The sequence below is a fragment of the Ixodes scapularis genome, unplaced genomic scaffold, assembly GCF_016920785.2.
Source record: "Ixodes scapularis isolate PalLabHiFi unplaced genomic scaffold, ASM1692078v2 PGA_scaffold5__190_contigs__length_132052651, whole genome shotgun sequence".
Lineage (NCBI taxonomy): Eukaryota > Metazoa > Arthropoda > Arachnida > Ixodida > Ixodidae > Ixodes > Ixodes scapularis.
In genome coordinates this window covers 31,945,025-31,950,078 of record NW_024609880.1, presented here as the reverse complement: position 1 = coordinate 31,950,078, position 5,054 = coordinate 31,945,025, and the positions used below count along the sequence as shown (strand labels likewise).

General features: G+C 45.7%; 2 non-coding genes across 2 annotated transcripts; one reads left to right on the top strand and one right to left on the bottom strand.

The window, feature by feature from the left end:
* Positions 1–4,213: 4,213 nt before the first annotated feature.
* Positions 4,214–4,286, bottom strand: Trnav-uac. Its single transcript has one exon. It is a non-coding gene; the product is annotated as a tRNA-Val (tRNA).
* A 327-nt stretch (positions 4,287–4,613) lies between these two features.
* Positions 4,614–4,686, top strand: Trnav-uac. The gene has a single exon. It is a non-coding gene; the product is annotated as a tRNA-Val (tRNA).
* The last annotated feature ends 368 nt before the right edge of the window (positions 4,687–5,054 follow it).

The following is a 5,054-nucleotide window of genomic DNA, read 5'->3' as shown; positions in this document are numbered from 1 at the left end:
AATGTTAGGGCGGTGGAGCTAACTAAGGTCTTCTGCAATGGGAAGTAGACTGCTTGGTGTGTGAAAAGTCAGGGAACATATAGCATGCGTTTATTTTTGCTGGGATGCCATATTTTTTTGACGTCCTGCAGCCCACTTTAAAGAGGATCATTTTTTAGTGCATGTACGATCCGGTTCTTGGGAAAGGTGGTTTCAGATGATGATGTTTCATATCATGTGTTCATGCTGCTAGGGTTATTTAGCATGTGGAAAAAACAAAGGTTTCTCCGTCATGGAGATATTTATGTGAAGGAAGTACACGCGAATTTTCGTAATATTGCGCGACAAGTGCAAAGTGCTGTATAATGGATCTGCGAGAAGGTAGCTTCATACCAAGACGAGTTTTTCTGGCGTTCAGCCATGCGCTGGAGGATGTTTTTCTGCGCGAGGTGCAAGCGACGCGCACATAACAATCAGCGCTTCAGGCCGGTTGCTTATGTTGCTGTCTACAACATCTCCCCTGAGAGAGAAGACATAAAACTCTCTAAGGTGCCTTGACGCAGCGCCTACTTCTCGTATGCGAATGTGAATTATCACTGGACACAAAAGCGATCCGTTTCAATCCCCATCAGGCCTAACTTTTGCGCAATGAACAGTTTCAAAAAGAGGAACTAAACGGGTCCGGTTTCGCCGCACATCGTCCGTGCCAGTGACCATAAGGCAGGACCTATGCTCCCCTTCTGAGCTCCGTACAGTTCCCTTTCGTGAAGGCAGAAGATCCTCCTCACCATGGGGGAGGAAGAAACAGGCAACGGTGGACAGGGTAGAGGGGGGAGAGGAGGAGGCGAGGAGAAAGTGGGAAGTGCGAACTGGTCGTAGGCCTTTAAAAGTTCTGACATGGCACGTGTGCCTTTCTGCCGATTGAAGTCTTTCTCCTGCAGTTTATGGTACTATTTTTCAAACTTTTGTACATTATGCCAGTCGGGTACTTGGGGAACGAGCTTTCCTGGAACAATAGGAAGTTTGGATGGTAAGCGACGGTTCATAAACAGCTCAGCGGGGTTGGATCTGTTTTTCAATCGAGTTTACGTTTACGAGAGAAGGGTCAAGAACGGGTCTTGTGTTTCCTTCGCCGTCATCTTGATGACTTTCATGGCAACTTCCACAAGTTCATTACTTAGAAGATAATTTGTGCTTGAAGTTGTATGTTGGAAGCCGTATTCTCGAGAAAATGTGGAGAAGTCAGGCGATGACTCCTGTTCACTCATTGTCCGATACCATAACCTCTGGAATGCCGTGGCGTGCAAACATGGACTTGCAGTGGTTGAAAACCGTAGGCGGCGTCAGTTTTTCAAGACGCGCCACTTCGGGGTATCTGGATACATAATCTGTCACAATCAACCCCAGTGGCTGTTGAAGTAGAAAACATTCATTGTAACGCGCTGCCATGGTCCATCGAAGAACCCCGCGCCTTGGAGTGGCATTTGTGCGGTTGCAGGTGGCCTCGATGCGTTTGAGATATCGCTCAATCGTAGCTTCCACATCTCCCCCTGATCTGGGCTACCAAACAAAATATATCGTTTTTGCTTGTGTCTTTGCCCTGCTGAATGGTAATCTGTTGAAGGGAAACCTTCCAAATGGTGAGATGAAGGTGGTGAGCTTTCTGCTGTCTCGGTCTGCGGGAGTTTCCAAAATCCGGAACTGGCATCAATCTTTGAGAATACCTCAGCACTGTGGAGCAATCCGAGTGTATGCTCAACGGTAGAAATAAGACGCCATTCCTGCAAGACGTGATGGTTAAGTGCCGTGAAGTCCACAAAGATTCTCACCGCTCCTGTTCGTTTCAGGACTACCATCATCGACGCACACCATTTCGTTGGCTCGTCGACAGGTGATATTACCCCGATTGTTTCAATTCTCTGCAGCTCCACCCTTGTTTTCTTGTTCAAATAAATAAGGATGCGGCGTAGAGAGCTTTGAAAAAGGGGTTCAGCTCCCTCACGCAAGCGAATGCAGCGTTCCTTCGGCAGTTGGCCAAGGCCTTGGAAGAACGAAGGAAAATCGTCTTTCGGGATCACCTTCCGTGCGACGACATTAACAGGGGTCAGAATCTTCAAGTCCTTGATGGCGGGTTTGCCGAGCAAGGAAGTGTGAAAGTCGTCTAGCACGTAGACGTTTTATATTGTTTATCTGTCTCGGTGGACGAGTTCAACCTTTTCTACTCCTCTCGTTGCGAGGAGCTTGGTGCTAGGCCCGTAAAAGTGACGAGGTGCTTCAGAAAATAAAGAGTAATGCTTAAGCCTCTTGAAATATGCTTTTGATATGACTGTTTCGTCGGCGCCCATGTCGAGTTTTAACTTCGCGTGCTGACCTTGAACAAGGAATGTAGTCTCCCAGGCTGGGGTTTCGAATGGCGGGACAGCCCCCCAAAAGTCCCGTTCGCCGCTGGTTTCAAATGCTTCAACGAAGTTGACACATCAAGACCTGCAAACCGACGAATAACGGCCTTTCTTGTGGCGTGTCCTGCAGACTTCAGACCTCGCTGTGTAGATTCAGCGAGCATTTCGCTCTTTTCCGCACCAGCGACAAGGTTTCTGAACGTCGCTTTTGGCTGTACCTGAAAATGGCTTCGCTTCTGCGTGCAGTCCATCATAGTTTGACTACTCTGACTACACAGGACGCTTCTCAAAACGCTATTTTTCCCTTTGTTGACCTTCTGAGGCAACTTTGTTGACTGTCAAATTGTCAGAGTTGAGTTCAGCTTGCTGCTGCCGTAAGCTTTCAACTTGTCTGACGATCTCAAGCGCTTTCTGAAGAGTGAGGTCAGCGTTAAGTTGCATTTTGGAGGAAAGTTTAAGATCATTGATCCCGATTATTAGCCGGTCCCTCATCAACTACTCCTCTCGGAGACTACCACACTCACAGGGCTTCGTAAATGTCTGGAGCGCAGTGACACAGTCTTCCGCGGATTCGCCATCCAGCTAAACTCTTGTGTTGAAACGGGCCCGTTCGAAGATGACGTCTCGCTGCGGTATGAAATACTTGTTGAAGTTCACCATGCTGACTTCGAACTTTCTAGCTTCTTGCACCGAAATATGGAGCGTGCCAAAGATTTCCTCGGCCTGGTTTCTCTTGAACAGGAGAGCATCGATCTCTTATGGCTCAGGTCTGCTGCAGAGTCCGGAAGCGGTGTGCAAACGCTCGAAGCGTTTTTTTTTTGTTTTTTTTTTATTTCCTTTTCGGCCACTCGTTTGGCGACGAAAAGCATGCAGATGGCTTCTGGCGGTTGTATGCACTGTTGTATGCACTGTTGTCGAGCACCAATACCTTCGAAAGCGAAGTCGCTTACCGACGTCTGGCCCCTCGTTAGGTGTGGCAGTGTTTCGTGAAGAGCTCTCGGGGTCGGCGCATCGTAGACGGCATCCCACTTCTGACACCATGTTGCATAATGGAACTACGAGACGGTAGCTTGGGACGAAGACGAGTTTTCCTGCCGTTCAGCCATGGGCCGGAAAATGTTCTTCTACTCTAGGTGCGAGCCACCTGCACATGCCAACCAGCACACCGGCCTGGTTGCTGATGTTGCTATCTACAACACATGATGGGTACCGAGCCGCTGAGCATGCACCCAAAGGGTCAAGTGTTTTTAAAGTTCTCCTGGAATTGCGATGTTTCTACTATTATCACCAAAGGACATGGTGCTTTATTTTATCATATGTCAGAAGGCCAAGTAGTAAAAAAGCACCTGTTGTGTAGCGATCATCATATCCGAATCAATGCAAATTGTTGGGCTAGTTGGTACTGGCAATTTGACTTCATAATGGCGCTTAAGGGAGACGAAAAGGTTGTATTTTGTGTCACTACAGCGATGCCCGTAATTTATTTTATTTTGAGTTTTCGGCCGGAGTTGCCCTTTAAGACTTGATGGAAACTGAAGATCGCTGCTGTTATTGGATTATGGTAAAAGAGACAGAATGCACTTGTGAGGGATCGAATCTGGAACGTTCCGCATCTAAAGCGGATATGATGTCATGATGGCGCTTAAGATGAGGACAAAAGGAGGACAGACAACTCGGATTTTTAAAACAAATCTAAAAAAAAAAAAAAAAAAAAAAAAAAAAAAAAAAAAAAAAAAAAGAGCTGTATGTGAAGGTAGGGAACTACGATACAAAGTGATGTATTGTTTGATAAATTGTAGCACTGTATGGCAAACACAAAAAAAATTACCCTGACATGCACCTGCCAGGGATCGAACCTGGGACCTTCCGCGTGTAAAGCGGATGTGATGACCACTACACAACAGGCGCACGAATTCTGCGCTTAAATAACACAGTTAAACGGCAACTCTGGTCCATACTTTTGATCTGGGGATTATGACTGTTTTTAGTGCAGTCAGCGTCCCTGAATTCCAAGGTGTAATTTTTTTTTCGTTATTGTGCGTAGTTTTAAAAATATCGACGCCTCAAAAATTTACTTTGAGGCGTCGATATCTTTAAGACTACGCACAATAACGAAAAAAAAATTACACCTTGCAATTCAGGGACGCTGACTGCACTAAAAACAGTCATGATCCCCAAATCAAAGGTATGGACCAGAGTTGCCGTTTAACTGTGTTATTTAAGCGCAGAATTCGTGCACCTGTTGTGTAGTGGTCATCACATCCGCTTTACACGCGGAAGGTCCCAGGTTCGATCCCTGGCAGGTGCATGTCAGAGTAATTTTTTTTCTCCGTGTTTGCCAGTGCTACAATTTATCAAACAATACCTCACTTTCTATCGTAGTTCCCTACCTTTACATACAGGTTTTTTTTTTTTCAGATTTTTTTTTTTTAAATGCCGTGAATTCTTTATTTATGCTGTCTGCACAGGTATAGTTATACCTGTGCAGACAGCACAGGTATAAAAAAGAAGATCATTTTCACGATTAGTCAGCTAATTAAATTACACATGGAATTAACTATTTAATTACTGGAAAAAAAATATGGTTCTAATCAAAAAGTTGCTGAGCGTCATCGAAAACCACTAAATCAGTCGTTTTTAGAGACTCGAAGAACGTGGGCAGCATGTTGGAGCGCT